Here is a 17,329-nt window from a genome sequence, read left to right as displayed (position 1 = left end):
GGGGAGGAGAATTTTTTTTTCAGGACTTTTTTTTTTTTTTAAGAAACAAGACAGAAGAGCTAGAAGTTAAGGATAAACAAGAAACGTGTTCTTGGCTGTGACTAAATTGTGGATTTCAGTCCTTGCTTTCTGAATTAACAAATGAAATTTTTGAACTAATGAAGATACAGTAGAAAAATACACATTGAGTGATACAATAATGATGTCCCTTTTGGGGGAAAGACAGCATTTGCTTAAATGGATATTGATTATTGAATTAAGTCCTCTTTTGCCCACAATATGACAGTGATATTCAGCAGACATCTATAGTACAGAATAATGTAAACTAAAATCTGCTGAATAGATGTTGTGTCAATCACAGGGGTCGAGAGGAAGTAGAAGTAGTAATGAGGAGAGCATTCAAGAAATATTGAGTATTGTTGGTTTGAAAGTCTTAAGTTTTCTCAGATCTCTCCTGTGTTCTATTAAGAATATACTAGGAAAAGATGCAGTCCTGTAATTAGGGGTGAGGGGAGAGGGGAATGCATAATAAGGATTTCTCTGAATCCTTGAAGTGTGAGACTTTCTAGAGGAGAAGGATTTCGCCTTCCTTACAGCCTCTGCTCACTTCGGGAAGGGCTGCGTCCAGTCTGTGTGTCCTGTAGGGGGCAGAGTCCCAAAAGGAAAAAGAAGGATAACTTCTAAATGATACAATGGAGTATTTGTCTTTTAAATGTTCTCTATTGATATTCTGTTCGTATTCAGAGGTCATAATGGCAGAATAATATTTTTAATGGATTTATATTTCTCAAATATAGTTAGACTTGACCTGATGATTCTTAACTTAGTAGTAACCTTATGACTAGACTAAAACATATGTATACAGGTTTAGGTGTGGAAGGAAGAATTTGATAGAAAAATGTTTAGCACCTGCAATATGTATTTTTAAATTGAACCCAGCTTTTCATAATATGCTAAGCATCAACTCATAGTTTTTAAACCTTTACTATTTAGAGGAAATGTTTTTTCATGTTAACATTTCTTATTGCCTCCCCCCTTTAAACATGGGGAGAATCATAAAATGTAAAAAAGGATACGAAATTCCATCGGGGAACTCTTTCCTAGGGTGTCATTCATTTGCTGTTCCCTAGGGGAGCCACAAATGCTGGCTTTTCGGTTCACTAAGTATTGTAAATGCTCTTGTTTTACAAGATGCTTTCTGTAAGGAAAAGAATTTTCTGTGTTCCTCTAAATCTTTTATATGTCTTCCAGAGAGAAGGGAGAACAGGATCATTCTGAAAGTCCTGAGGTCTGGCTTTTGAAAACTTGTTTTACTTTGTATTTACATGACTAGATTTCTTATTTCATGAGCCTGTCTTTTTACTACTTTATTGATGTGTGTACATTCCTAATTGTAAGTCTGCATAATGTGTGTGTATATACATTGCTTATTAGGGCACTATGATATAATCTTCAGTTGAAAGATTTGATGCTTAGCTATACAAATTGCTGAGTGGCTATAAATGAGTCTATAGGCATGTGTACCTAGAGAGAGTTAGAGATTTGAAAGCCAATAAATTAAGAAGTAGTTTTTTGAATTACAAAGGTTTCTTAATTTTACCAAAGCATTTGACCTCTGATTTCCTATAAGTAATAAACTTCTCAGTGTGTCTAGAATACCATCAATTAGAACAAGCAGTCTGTATTTATTGATCAACATACTGCAAGAGATAAAGAGATTTAAAACATGTAGGAAACAAATAGCAGCCCGCAGAATTCGGTGCTAAACTGTATGACATTATTGACTGCATAGGTGCTCTAGGAATTCAGAGAAAGGGAAAATCAAAATATCTCAGAATGTCGGAGCTGAGGAGCATTTGAGAACATTTTCTTGGTCAGACTCCTAGAGTTACACAAGTGGAAGGGACTTTTTTCACAAATAAATAAATCACCCAGAGGAGTGAAGCAGTTTGTTCAAGGTCTCACAGCGAGGTAAGTGCTAATGGAGCCCAGAGTCAGGTCTTCTGACCCAGTCCGCTGGTTCTTCCCCTATACCAGGCTGCCTCCAGGGAGAGTTCAGAGAGTCAGTGAAGGATTCATTCAGGAGACAGAGCTGCAGCAGATTCAAAGGATGCAAGGATTTAAAATAATAGAATGTCGAAGCTCAGAAAAGTCATAGGAATCATCTGCAGTGGTACCACCCCCACATTTTATAGATGAAGAAACTGATCTATCAAGCTAATGACAACAGAGATTGGGCCAGGATTTGAGGGAGAGGAGGCTATGTGAAGTAGACATGGAGGCAGAAGTGAGGTTGACTGTATTCATGGGACAAAGGAGATACCTCAGTTATTGAAAGGGAGGAAAGTAGTGGAAAAATAAAAGTGGGAGAGGCAGGGCCAGGCAAGATTATAGAGGGCCTTGAAAGCCAGGAAAAAGAATTTAGATCTACCATAATACTAAACAGAGGGCCCATGAAGGCTTTTGAACAGAGAATACACATATTATTCCATAAGTACCAGATGATAAAGTGATATTTAAGGGAAATTAGCATTTCAATGGCCTCATTTTATACATCTAATTTTATGAACAGCTTTTGAGGAATAAAGTTGTTTAAGATTTGCAAATTACTTTCTCACAACTACTATGTGAGACCATGTAATAAACCATGTAATATGTAATAAATTTATAAAACCATATAATATGTTACTTTAACCATAGGTAAGAGGTAGGTGTCATTAAAATATTAATTGGTTGATAAGACATTGTCATCATGTCTTCTGTCGGAATTATTGGTAGTGATGTCTGGACTTAGGAGTCCTGTACTGCTTTCAGTAAGGGAAGCTCCCTTCAATTCAGCTATAACTTTACAGTTTTTGAGAGCTGCCTGGCTCTGAAAGTTTAAGGGACTTTCCCATGGTCAGCAACTAGTCTCTCTCAGACAGGACTTAAAGTCACATCTTAGAGGCTTCAGGGCTGCCTTTCTGTTCTTACATTCCCCTGCCTCTTCGTCAAGCAGGGTAAAAACCACCAATTAAGCATCCTCTCTAAGTGCTTCTGAGTTAATGCTCTGCCACATCCAAGATGCTGGAGGTTGTGAGAAGCAGCCCAGCATCTAGAGAAGTCTGGCTATGGATGAATGTATCCGTGCAGGGAATTGCAGAATGTGAAACGGACATAGCATTCAGTTGGCAGCAGAGTTTTGTTGAATTGTCTAAAAATCCAGAAGCCTAACTGTCAGAATCCCTTCGAAAAAGAACTCAGCTGCTTATCTAAACGAGTGGTGACAGCACACGCAAGAATGTTTCCAAGGCTTCCCGCCCTGTGAGCAGCGCTGTTCCCCTATTTCAGCACTCAGGTGGAAAATAAAAACTCCGCCCGAGGAGAGCGGAGGACGACCCGGGAGCCTGGGGTGTCCCCTGCCTCCCTTTCGCACTAGGCGGTTGCTGCTGTTTAACCTCCCTGGCCGCGTTGGGGCATCGGGAAGAGCTCTCTGGGGGAGGGGGCGGTTTCCAGCCTTGGGGAGGGACTCGCTGGAGGGGGAGAAAAAAGTTTTGCTGTGAATTCTTCTGCCATTTAGTGCAAATTCCTGTAATTACCGTCATTGTGTCGCGTCTGAATGGCACAGAATACAGCAGAAGCCACTCCTAATTGAGACCTTACAGGAGGTACAAATCCCTTCTTTGTTCAGCCTGACAAATTAGTGCCAGAAAGTGGCAGGGTCCGAGTGGAATCAAAGGCAAGAAACACAAAGATGGAACTTAAGGCTACAGTAATAACCCTCTCTTGTCCTGCAGGAAAAAAAAATAATGACCAATGAAAAATGAAGTTTTTTTTGTTCTAAATTCCCTTGACATGACAGCACCTCAGGGCTGCTCTATTTATTTAGTAAAAGTGATTAAACAGTAATACAACAGGGCTGCCCATTGTTTCCCATGCTGCCCGCACCCCACAGACCCCTGCTGTCTTGGCTAATTGATTGACAATGAACCTCTGATAAAGAAGTAAGTTGGGAGGACCTGGTGGGGACATTTTTTCCCTTTCTTTGTGTGCCTGAGTGTGTGTGTGTTTTATTTCATTTTTGTTTGAATTGCACTCTCTGGTTTCTTTGTCCTCCCTCTCCCCTTTTCTCCCTCTACCCCTTTCCTTTTTTTTTTTTCCAGAGCTTTCCAAGGTCTGCTCCCAGCTGACATTCACAAACAGGTAGAGAGGATTGTGGCGCATAGCTTTTGACTAGTTTATCTTGGGGGCTAACTTCCCCTTCCCCCAGCTCTGGGGAAGACAAAGCCACAGTGTGAGATGTAGTCCTAAGAGGAAAAGGGGATGGTGGTGGAGGAGTACAGATTGTGGGTGCATGAGGGTCAGGAGAGTTCAAAAACAAGTTTCCCATTTGTGGGAACGGATGTCTGCACTGTCTTTGCATAAAAGAGGTTCCTCCCATATTTCCCTATACTGCCTTCTTCCTCTCAATATTTGCTCTGACATTCCATGTTGCAATCAAAAATTGTGAACCCATATTTTGCGTGATCCTCACTTCCAGATCATTGTGACCATATAAGGGTAAAATCTAGCTAAATGTCACAGTAACTGTATCTTGAAAGGTGCTCAAAGTTTCATTAAGATGAGATATATAATTAATGGATCATCCTTTTATGTTCACCCAGCTCAGCTATAGCTTAAACCTCTAATTTAACAGACTGAAGGTTACAGCTGGGAAAAGAAATAATTTCAAGTTGCTAACAAAAAATAATATACTAAGCAAACAGTCCTAGCATTTCTAATATCACATGGCAAGCCATGTGATAAGTGGAGGCCATTTTTTTTTTTTTTTGCAAAGCTTTGTTATATGTTTTATTGGTGTTTGGATGGGAAAGGTACCTTTAACTTAGCTTTACAAGCCTCTTGACATGTTTGTGGTAGTTAATTATTCATTAAATCTGAAGGAAGCAATGTTTCCATGTTGGTCATTGTTACTCATTGGCCTCAGGGCAAACTCTCCATGCTGTCAACTTTTAAGAAAAAGAGGAGCTGATTTTCTGAACATCTGTACAAATGAGTTCAGGCAAAGTACTGTAGGCTTCCTAGTACAGAGCATCACTACAAACATTTTATATTGAACTCTAAACAAACTTTTAAAAATTTTTAAAATTTCAGCGTCTGGTAAGGGAATCGTATTTGTGTAACTACATTTCACATTTTCTAGGGAAATAGGTATGTTTTATTTTTATGACTGTCACACACACACACACACACACACACACACACACACACACACAAACACACATTCCCCAAACCAAAAGACCAATTTTGACAGTGTGAATTGTTTTTCCAGATCATAGACTCCTTCTGAGTTTTTATTATTGATGAGATTGTGTATGATTACCCTTATAGAGCAGTGGTCCCTTGGGTAACAAAAACAGATCATCTGTAAAGTGGAGGCAATAACACTTGCCTTAGCAGTTCCACTTTCACACAGTTGTGATTGCTGGGAAGGAAGCTGAAATCTGCCTTCTTGCGACTTCCCGTCTTTGCTCCTGGCTCTTCCCTCTGGGTCCAGTCTTCTGTGTGACAGCCTAAAAACAGCCGTCACCCCACCGCCCCCATTCTTCTACCAGTTCTTACAAGACATCAGCATCCCTTATCTTTGTGCATAGTGTGTTCCCACAGAAGAATGTAAGCTCTTTAAGCACAAAGTCTGGTGTTTCTCTTTGTGTCCTTAGTGCTTGTCACAGTGCCTGGCACTTGGTAGTTGTTCAGTCAACGCTTATTGAATTGAAGTCAGTGTAATTGCCTACCTTACAGAGTTGTTGCGAAGGAAATGCTTTGTAAATCTGAAGTGCATACATGTAAGACATTGCTGCTGTTTGTTACTGGTTGTTATGGAAGTAGAAGAAAGAGGTTGCTGATAGCCAAGTCCTTGAGTAGAGTGGGGGAAGGTGAGGTACCTTTTTCGCTGTACTCTGTTCTCCAGTGGGAGTCCTGGTAAACTGGGCGTGGAGCCTGTCTGGGCAAGGATGGCTGGCTTGGGAGCCCAGCAGACTTTGAGCTTGACTGGTAAAGAGGAGCACCAAATAAAGTGAAAGAACGACCAGAAGAAGGGGACAGAAAGATTCGCATGGGAACAACCTCGCGGGAAAACTAATAGAGCTGCAAAGAAATGACCGGCAAAGTGAGATCCCAGTATAATGAATGACTTCTGTGGGATAACAGAAAGTCAGTGAGGTATCTCCAGAAGAAAGAACAAAGCTGCGAAAAACCTAACAAAACCCTGCACCTTTAGAACAGAAAATGGACAGACTTAGAATAGTAGTGAGAAATGTACAGGAAAATCTGATATCTATAAGACCGGAAATAGGATCGTTTATCCATGTCTCCTCGGGTCCTTAAAATCTCTCACTTGGTCCTTAAAATCTCTCACTTGACCCTACAATCTCGTCACGCTACCAAGAAGGAAGGGGTGTAAACCACGAGCTGTCCATACTCTTGGACTCAGTAATCTTAACCTCAGCTCTCTTCTCAAACCCTTCCAGCCTAGCTTTCTGCTTCATTCCTCAACTGAAACTTCTCTCTCCTGAGTTAATAACAGTCTCTTAATTACCAAATCGAATTGCTATTTCTTAGTCCTAATCTTTCTTGATGCATTTGACACTGTTGACCACCCTCTCCTGAGTAATCAGTTTCTCTCCCCTGGGTTTTTTACTTCTTCTCCTGTCTGGTGGCTCCTTCCAAGTCTCTTCCTGAATCATTATCCTTGTCTTACCCCTGAGGCATACTTCAAGGTTCTCTCGCTAAACTCCACCAACCTGGACCCTCTTTTTTTTTCCCTCAGTGATCTCAAAGTTCCCGTGGTTTTAATTGCCAGCTGTGGAGATAACTCTCAGATCTAAGCATTTGGTTGTTAATCTTTCTCCTAAACTGCATTCCCACATCATCTAATGCCTTTTGAAAATTCAAACTGAATTTCCTGTTGTATCACCAAGGCAATATTCACAGCACTGGCAGTGACTATGAATATGCCAGAGTAGTTCTCAATCACAAAATATAAATTCAGTATGTTCAGAACAACTCATTCTTTCTTCCCCAGCTCATTCCTCTCCTGACCTCCCCCATTTTTAACACAGGCACTAACATTCTTCCAGGCTCCTGCTCACAACCTCTGGGTCAGGCACAGCTCTTCATTCTCCCTCAAGCCAGTCATTGCCAAGTCCTGTCCGTTCTGCCTCCACAACATCTCTTGCATCTTCCCCATTCTTTCCCTTCATGTAACCAGTACCCTTGTCAAAGGTGTGTAAGCACCCTTCCGAGCAAAACCTGTTTTAAATTCCATACATATTATTTGCATATATGTATAGAAATTAATAAATAAATAAAGAATTCATGTGATGGTGTAGAAGAATATTATACTAAAGTATTAAAATATTATTTGTTGATATATACACTAAAGCTCAGAAGGACGTTCAGTCACTTATTAAATGTAGGCAACATGATCTTGTAGGCTATAAATTTGCTTTTCTGATTTATTGCTGGTATTCTCATCATAGAAGTCACATGATATTCTTTGATACTGTTCAGAAGATGTAAAACCATTTTGAATTTCAGAAGACAGAGATCTTTTGATAGACCTCCCAGAACTTCATAGACCATAGCTGTGCTTGCCTTTTTTTATTTCAACTGTTCATTCCTCCTGGTCTTTGTTACTGTACTTTGGTCTGAAAAGTTCTTGTACCCCTTTATGTTTAGCTTCTTTTTTGGTTAACATTGTTCTCATCATGTGTTCAGCTCTAGCTAAATGCCTAAAATGAAAACCCAATTGTTCCCTGCCCCTTCATGTTTCCATTTGGGATAAAAGCTTTATATTTACTAGCCTTTCCTTGGTGGGGATGAAGTAGGGGAGTAGGAATTTGTCCATAAGTAGCAAAGATTTATTTCTTATTTGCTAGCCATGTTTCTTGAGAATCCAATCTTTTCATGGAATCATAGGGCTAAGAGGTAAGCACTTGAAGTTTTTTTTTAAAATATATATTACCTAAATGAAAATTTGCATGTTATTACAAAAAATTTGCCGATAAGATTTTATAGCTTCTGTCAGTTGTCTATTCCAATATGTAGTATTCCATTTCAAGAGTTAGTTCCTTCTTTCTAGTTTCCCTCTCTAGCTTAGGTATACTTACTATTTTCTATCCACTAATAAAGAGTACTTGGTATGTCTCACATTTTGGAACCTAAAATTATAAAAATTATTCTTATAAGATTTTAACCAGTAGTGAGTAAAATGGTGATTGTGGATTGGTAGGATGCTCACTGAATTTGGACTCAGGACCTGACTTGAATCTTAGCTAGTGTCATATTGAGAGCATCAGTATCATAATGTTTGTAAAATACTTTGTAAACCTTAAAGCATTAGAAGATGTCAGCTACTGGTTAGTATCACTTATTACTTGTGTGAACACAGTCAAAACATCTACCTTCTTTGGGTCTCAGAGGGGGACTATCAGAGCCAATGATTAAGGTTAGTTTAAACTCCTCAACTACACAGTGCTCCTTTTTCGGCATCTAAAGATCAGGCTTGGGTTTTTTTTTTTTCCTTTTATTGATGAATCATTTTTGTTTTCAGGTTTTGATGCACATAATGAGCCCTTATTCTGTCATTGCTATAGCCATCCATTCCTCGCCTTGCACCTGTTTGTTGTTTTCTCTCTACATGCTGGTTCAATGTTTTCCCTATTGAATTTCATTCAGTTAGTTCTTACCTCTGATGGTTACCAAGTTTGATTCTACTAAGTATGCTGTATACCTATACTATAGCAATATAGGCCAATACTCTAATGATAGTATTGGTCCTTTCTCCTGATTTACCTCCTGGTCATCTATCTAACACAATGGAGAGCTCATTTAACTTGAAATCAAAAGACCTAGGTGTGAATACTAACATTGCTCCTTATTAATAACTACATTCTCGTAGGTAGATCTCTTAACTGTTAGGAGACTCAGTTTTCTCATCTATAAAAATAGGGATAACCCTTGTCACAAGGGTTCTATAAGAAAATTCTTTTTAAGCTTTATTATATAAATATTAGTTATTTTAAGCAGACATGATAGATTTTTTCTTTTGACTATCTCAAACAAACATGAGTGTTAAAGATAAAGCCCAGCAGTGGCCCCATAAAAAACACCACTTATTTTTTCTCCCCAGATTACCCATTGATAACCATTCTCTGATCCACCAAGTCCAAACTCTAAATTGAGAACTCATGGGAATGTCTTCTTGGAAGGAGCCTCATACAATTCTCAGAATTAATAGAATTTTAATTAACCTTCATCATAAGCAATAAGTGTGTACTTCACACAGTGCTTGGTACTTAAGCACTGAATAAATGCTAATTGACTGACTGGATGCCACACAATACTTTCTTTTTTTTTATATTAATTTTATTTATTTTCAGTGTTCTATAATCACTACCATATAACTGAGATTTTTCCCCTTCCCTCCCCCCACCTCCCCCTCCCTCCCTGAGATGGCATACAATTTTACATAGGTTCTACACATACATTCCTATTAAATACATTTTCACCATAGTCATGCTGTATAGAAGAATTAAAATGAATGGGAGAAATCATATAACAAACCAAAATGTAATACACACACACAAAAAAGATCTGCTACATTCTGTGATTGAAGTCCATAGTTCTTTCTCTGGATGTGAAAGGCATTTTGCCTTAAAGGACCACTGGGAATTTATTTTAAGTCCTTGCATTGCAATGAAGTTCCAAGTCTACCAGAAAAAAACTCTTACATACTGTGGTCATTGCTGTGCACAAAGTTCTCCTGGTTTTGCTCCTTTGGCTGAGCATCAGATCATATAAGTCTTTCCAGGCCTCTCTGAAGTCTTCCTGTTCATCATTTCTTATAGCACAATAGTATTCCATTGCATTCGTATACCGTAACTTGTTCAGCCATTCCCCAATTGATGGGCATCCCTTTGATTTCCAGTTTTTGACCACCACAAAGAGTACTACTGTAAATATTTTTGTACATGTGGAACCCTTTCCCATTTTTATGATCTCTTGGGGATACAGTCCTAGAAGCACTATTGCTGAATCAAAGAGTATGCACACTTTTGTAGCCCTTTGGGCATAGTTCCAAATTGCTCTCCAGAATGGTTGGATCAGCTCACAGCATGGACTTTATTCTTGTGTACGGTATCAGACATTGGTCTATGCCTAGTTTCCATCACACTATTATCCAGTTTTCCCAGCAACTTTTGTCATACAGTGAGTTCTTATCCCAGAAGCTTGGGGTCCTTGGGTTTATCAAACAGTAGATTGCTATATTCATTGTCTACTGTGTCTTGAGTATGTAGCCTATTTGACTTGTCTATCCTGCTGTTTCTTAGCCAGTACCAAGAAGTTTTGATAATTGCTGCTTTATGATACAATTTGAGATCTGGTAGGACTAGGCTACCTTCCCTAGCATTTCTTTTCATTAGTCCCCTTGATATTCTAGACATCTTGTTCTTCCAGATGAATTTAGATATTATTTTTTCCAGCTCTAGAAAATAATTATCTGATTATTTGATTGGTATGGCACTAAATAAGTAAATTAATTTAGGTGGAATTGTTATTTTTATTATGTTGACTTGGCCTACCCGCAAGCAATTGATGTTTTTCCACTTACTTAGATCTGACTTTATTTTTGCAAAAGGTGTCTTGTAATTGTGTTCATATAGTCCCTGGGTTGGTTTTGGCAGGTATACTCCCAAACACACAATACTTTCTAGAGAAGAGTAGGGATGACATCATTTTTTTTAAAAATGAAGGTAAGATATTCACAGTTTGCAATAAGTCTGGAAATCACAGTTACAGTCAGTGATATGCCAGTTGTCATATCTAGGCCATATTTTCTTGTTATGGTAAGTGTGTTATATAGAACAAAGTCAGAAGCTTAGGCAGCTCAAAGGCCTTGACAGCAATCATTTTCACCTCCATCCATCAGGGAACATGTGAGTGTTTCAGATTCAGTTTGTAGCACTTGTCCTCTTTCTTCATCACAGATTTTTTTCTTCATTTTGGCCAAATAAAATGACATGCTTTGCCAGCTGTAGTCAAACCTAACAAAATAATTGATATAAAGATACAATAACCGAGAAGGAAACAGACTCAGAAGGGCAAGCAAAAAATTAGAACTTGAGGGCTTAGTATCTTATCAGAGTCATGTGGATTAGCTTTATCTGTGTAATTTTGGGGAACTTTAAAATAACTCAAAAGATTGGGGTAATAAATCTGCATGTGATTAAAAAGTTGCAAAGTAGTGGTATCAAAATCAAATAGAAACAGGACCCACTAAAATATGCATGAAGATCCCTAAATGCTGCATATTGATTTAATTTTAAGATGTAATTGTATTTATGTTTTATTTTTATTTTGTTAAATATTTTCCAATGACATTTTAATTTGGTTCTGGCCATACTTGGGAATGTGATCCCACAGTTGACACTCCTGTTATAAAGCAATGGTCAAAGAAAATATCAATCAGTAAATGTTCGTTAAGTACCTTCTACATGCCAGGCACACGGCATTCATAGCTAAGCATAAAGAAGACAAAGAAAGGCAAAAGACAATTCTTGTTCTTAAAGAGCTCATTGTCTAATGAGGGAGATGGCATGCAATCAGTTACATAGAAACAAGCTATACATAGGATAAATCTAAAATAATCAACCAGGGGAAGGTTTTAGCATTAAGGAAGCTCAGGAAGGGCTTCTTATAGAAGGTGGGGTTTCAGCTGGGAAGTCAAGAGAAGCCAGGAAGCAGAGATGAGGAGGGAGATGATTACAGTTATGGGGGTCTCCAGAGAAAATGTCCAGAGTTGGTACATAAGGATCTTGTTTGAGTAACCACAAAGAAGCCACTGTCACTGGATCACAAAATACTTGGGGGTGGGAAGCGTAAAGTGTAAAAAGACTACAAAGGTAGGGCAGGTTATGAAAGGCTTTGAACACCAAACAGAATGTTATTGAAAACTGAGGGTAATGAGAAGTCACTAGAGTTCACTGAGTAGGAGAAAGATTTGGTGGAAACTGTGCTTTCGGAAACATAATTTGACAGCTGAATGGATCACATGGATTGAAAGCAAGGAGACCAAGAAGCAGCAGGCTATAGCAGTTGTGGAGGCAGGAGGTAATGAAGGCCTGCACCAGGATAGTGGCAGTGTCAGAGGAGAGGAAGAAATGAAGGCAAAATTAATAGGACTTTGTGATAGAGTGGAGATGGTGGGCAAGGGGTGAGAAAGAGAGGAATCAAAGACAGCACCAAAGTAGTGAGCCTGGGTGACTAGGAAGATGGTGATATCCCTCACAATAATAGTTCAGAAGAGAGGGAAGGTTTTGTGACATGTTGAGTTTGTCTATGGGGTATCTATTAGGTAGCTGGAGATGGGAGCCTGGAGGTTAAGAAAGAGGTTAGAGCTGAATAAGTAGATTTGAGAATCATCAGCATAGACATGATCAGTGAATCTGCTGGAGCTGATGAGACCATCAAGCAAGATAGTATAGAGAGAGAAGACCTAGAATTGAGTCCCACTGGTCACCCAGCAGTCAGTAAGCATTACCTCTGGATGGTGATCCAGCTAAAGAAAGTGAGGAGTGGTCAGATAGGTAGGAATAAGCAGAAAATGAGGATGGAGTAATGTTATAAAAACCTGGAGAGAAGAGAATCAAGGAAAAAACAGGGGTGATCCACACGTTCAAAGAGTTTAAGAAGAATGTGGATTTAGAAAGTCATTATATTTGTCAATTAAAAGATCATTGGTAACTTCAGAGAGGGGATTTTCAGTTGAATGAAGTAACTGGAAGCAAGATTAGAGCCCAGGTCTAATAGAGATTGCAGAGAGTTTAAGAAGAGAGTAAGAGGAAAGGAAGTAGAGGTCTACACTGACAGCCTTCTAAAGGAGTTTAGCTACAAGAGGGAGCAAAAATATGGGACAGTTAGCCAGTAGGGATGGATGAATCAAGTGAGAGTTTTTTAAGAATGAGAGAGATATAGGTGTATTTGCTGGTGGTGGGGAAGCAGTCAGTTGACAGGGAGAGATTGAAGATAAATGAGAGAATGGGATGGGGGGATATGACAGAAAGGGCAGTCTGCTGGAAAAGACCACATGGAATGGGATCAGTTGTACATGTAGAAGGGTTTGCCTTGGGAAGGAGAAGGATGAAGGGAGAGATAGTGGCAGAAGACATCTGATTTAAGATGAGGACAAGGGGCAAAAAGGAAGCTCTTGATGAATGACCTCAACTTTTTCGGTGAAATATGAGGCATTCTCAGTGGAGAGAAGAGAGAGGGAAAGCTATGAGAGAGTTAAGGGGGGATAAAAAGATTTTGAAAAACCACTGTAATGAGTAGGATAGTAACTTGGTTAAGGAGGTATAAAATAGCTACATTGGTGGCGTGTGAATTATTTTGGACAAAGTAAAATAATTAAATTTCTTATACAATAAGCCTTACAACTTTTTGTTTATATTTTAAAGCACTTTCAACACACTAAATGTTCTTTTGCTACAGTTTTTGTTTTATTCAATTTTGCATCAGATTCACAAGATTTTAACACATTTGAAAAGTCTTTGACCATGCTGGATAACATACACATGTTTAATCTATAGTTCATTTTCCCAAGGCTGCACTTGATTATAGCCCATACTTTTTTCAGTGGAGTTTAAATCAGGCAAATTTTCAGATCACTGAAGCATTTTTATCTCTATCTCTTTTGTAAATTTCTTATCCTTCTTTAATATGTGGCATGATACAAGTTCACGTTGAGCTACATTTGGGATTTCTGTAATTCAGGAACAATTCTGCTTCTTAGGATATCAACATATTTGTGAGAATTCATCAATCCCTCAATTAGAACATGATTGCCAGACCTACTGGACGTAAAACATTTCAAACACTTTTTGTGTATGGAAGTTTTCCAGTCTCATAAATATCCCCACTTCTTAGTGATTCACCTGGACTTTTGACAATGATTTTGGTATATTATTAAGTGAAAAAGTGAGTTTTAGCAGTAAAAAATAGCCTTTTCCCCCCATCTGTAACAGAATCAGTAACAACCCTTCTAGCTGCCAGGTTCCTCTGAAGGTCTTTGCTTTTTTTCTGAAAATTAATTGGGATGTTTCACAGCGGCAGTTTGTCAGTTCTTAGTATGCTTTTTCATTTGTTTTCAGCAGCACTTTCCTTCATGGTTTGTTGTGACTGACTGATCCTGTTTCATTGTGGCCTTGAATGATCCTTGAAACACTGGTCGTCATCCCACCAAGAGCTGCTTCGATATCTATATCATTAAAATATTCTCTTTAAGACCTACAGCTTTTGCCTTTGGATCCTACCATTCCCCTCAAGTTGTTGTCTTATATCTCTCCTCCCTTTTTCTACTAAGCAATATAAGCTCACTGCTTCCACTGGTCTTCTCTCCCTCCTCAAACATTTGCCATCATCACATGCCTGAAACTTCTCTCTCCAAAGTTACCAGTGATCTCTTAATCACCAAATCTGATGGGTTTTTTTGGGTCCTTGTCCTTCTTAACCTATCTGCTGCATTTGTCTTGGCTGACCATTCTCTACCTCCTGAAAACTCCATTTTCTAGGTTTTTGTAACACTGTTGGTTCCTGGTTCTCTTACCTGGCTAACTTCCCATTTTCTGTCTTCTTTGTTCATCACTGAGATCATGCCTCCTTACGATGGGTATGTTCCCCAAGACACAGTCACTTCTCATTTTCTTTGTCTGTATGTTGTGACCTCGTCAGTTCCCATAGATTCATCTGTCATCTCTGTGTTCATGATTCCCCTGTTTATTCACAGCTCTAGCATCTCCTGTGAGCTTCAGTCCCACATCACCAATTACTATTGGGAATTTCAAACTGAATGTACCAGGAACGTCTCATACTTAGCATTTCTAAAACAGAACTCACTATACTTCCCCTCAAATCCACCCCTCTTCTAAACTTCCCCATTTCTTCCAAAGGTACTACCATTCTTCCAGTTTTCCAGGTTTTTCAGCTTGAGGTTATCCTTAACTCCTCAGTCTACCTCACCCCACACATCCAATCTTGCTGTCTCCACTTCCATACAAATCTCTTGCATCCAACTTCTTTTCTTCCTTTACACAGCTACCACTTCAGTCCCTCGTCACCTCTTGCCTAGATCGTTGTCATGGCACTGTATTTCATTCTTTTGTATTTCATTCATTCAAGTGCCCCCTACTTCATTCCACCTTCTACATCACTGCTAAAGTGATTTTCCTTAAGTGCAGATCTGACCCTGTCATTTCTCCTTTTTGCCCTCTATTTTCATTCATCCTGAGAAGTACCTCTTTTCTAATCTTCCTCTTGTCCACAATATAGCTTCTTTGCTCTTCTTAGTGTTTATTACCTGTCTCAGCTCATTCTAGCCTTCTCTCAATCCCATCTTTCTAGTCCTTTCTATAACGTTTGACACTATTGACCATTCATTCTCTACTTCAGGTTACTTTTGTTCTCTTTTTTCAGTCTGTCCTCCACACAACTGCTAAAGTGTTTCCTAAAGCTCAGGTCTTAACCATGTCACCCTTCTGTTCAGTAAGTTCAATAACTCCCTGTTATCTTTAAGATCAAATACAAACTTTTTGGCTGGGACAGGGGCAGATTTAAAGACTTTCATAATGGGTCCAACCTCCTTTACAGGCTTATTCTACATTAATCCCCTTCAAGCTTTCTTCTTTGTAGCCCAACTGGCTTTCTTACTGTTCTTCACACAACATTCAAAGAACCATAGAATTTTAGAGTTGGAAGGGTTCTCAATAGATGTCTAATGCAACTTGTATCTGAAAAAAATCTCAAATACAAGTTGTCTGACAAGTAGTCATCCAGTTTCTGCTCAAAGACATTCCAGATGAGAAGAACCTACCAGGCAGCTGCTTCTACTTCTGGCCAGCTCCCATGGGAGGCACTGTGAGAAAGTGAAGAGAACACTGCACTGGTTGATCTCATGATCCTGCAACCTGGGTTTGCATTCCAGCTCTGCTTGTGACCTTGGGCAAGTCACTTGACCCCTTTAAACCGCAGTTGTTCATCTTTATAATTAAAGGTTTGGGTCACATGACTTCTGAGGTTCCTTCCAGCTCTGCCTATATAAGCTTATGGTCTGTCTCTGTGCCCTTTGCACAGGCTGTCCCTCATGTTTTTGACAAAGAAAGTTAAAGAGTTCCAGCAGAGAACTGGGTAGTGGAAGTATCATGTCCCCTTTCGCTATACCAAACCTCTATTCATTTGTCTGTTGCTGATTTCCTCTCCTATTTCTTCCTTCTGAGTATTCGTCTTCAGGATATACTCAAGACTTTTGTTTCTACCTCAGTTGGTCTCTGATGCTCTCCACTGTGCTTTATTTATGTTTCTGGATTTCTTCATAAGAGCACACTATCTTAATAATCAATGCTATTCTGTCTTCCCTTTAAATCTTTTCTTAACCATATTCCCAGTCATTCATTTCCATCCCACCAAGTCTCAATGATGCCTGCTTCTTACTTGCATTAGGAGCTCTGGTTCACCTTATTACCTCTAATTTGTGCATTTTTGTATACACATCCAAAGCCATAGGTTTCACTACTATCTTTCTCTCTTCTCCCCCCACCCCCATCCCCACCTTCAATAGTGTTTCTTGTACATGACTGGTTCTTTCTACTGGTGTTTTTCTTCCTGTGTGTGGTACCTGTTATCCTTTCTGACATCTGGTCTGGCAACTGTATCTAGACAGTTTTCTAGTTTCCCTTTCTTTTTCAGTTTAATTCTTGGCCAGAAACTGAAGGGTGCTAGTTAAATGTGTATATTTATTGCTTTTGTTACATACATTTCATCCCTGGCCAAGGGCTTTTCATGGTCCAAAAATACAAATTCTATCCTCAGGCACCATCTCTACCAGCTGCTCACTTCCCAGATGTTTTTCTTTCTCTCCTGAAGCTCCTATCTTCAGTCAGTAGCATTGTTAAAAAATACCTCCCATGCTCCCAAGTCTTTTGCTTTCTTGCCTAAAACTTCAAAATCTCTAGCAGTGTTTTCTAGGTTTATTCTGGCAATATTATTTGTCCCCATGTAAACCAACGAGAATGAGTAGTGCATGCCAGGTTTGGTGAGTCTTGGGAGGTTCTCCATCAGATTTCAGAGAACTTACATTCTTACCTCTAGTCTTTTGTGTTGTTCATGTCAGGTTGACAAATAGCTACTTTTATATTTCATAGCAGGAAGTCACCTACCAGCTACTCTTTGTAATTGTTTTGACCATTACTAGATAATCAATCCCTTGATGACATCTATGGATCCACATCATCCT

The 17,329-nt window shown here is 39.1% G+C and overlaps 1 protein-coding gene across 6 annotated transcripts in view; it reads left to right on the top strand.

The window, feature by feature from the left end:
• PLEKHM3 (pleckstrin homology domain containing M3) overlaps positions 1–17,329 on the top strand; it is a 209,441-nt gene that overhangs the window by 36,017 nt on the left and 156,095 nt on the right. The gene's annotated exons all lie outside the window — the stretch shown is intronic.

This window comes from Notamacropus eugenii, chromosome 6 (genome assembly GCF_028372415.1).
Source record: "Notamacropus eugenii isolate mMacEug1 chromosome 6, mMacEug1.pri_v2, whole genome shotgun sequence".
Taxonomy (NCBI): domain Eukaryota; kingdom Metazoa; phylum Chordata; class Mammalia; order Diprotodontia; family Macropodidae; genus Notamacropus; species Notamacropus eugenii.
The sequence above is the reverse complement of the archived record's forward strand: the minus strand, read 5'-3'. Positions and strand labels throughout refer to the sequence as shown.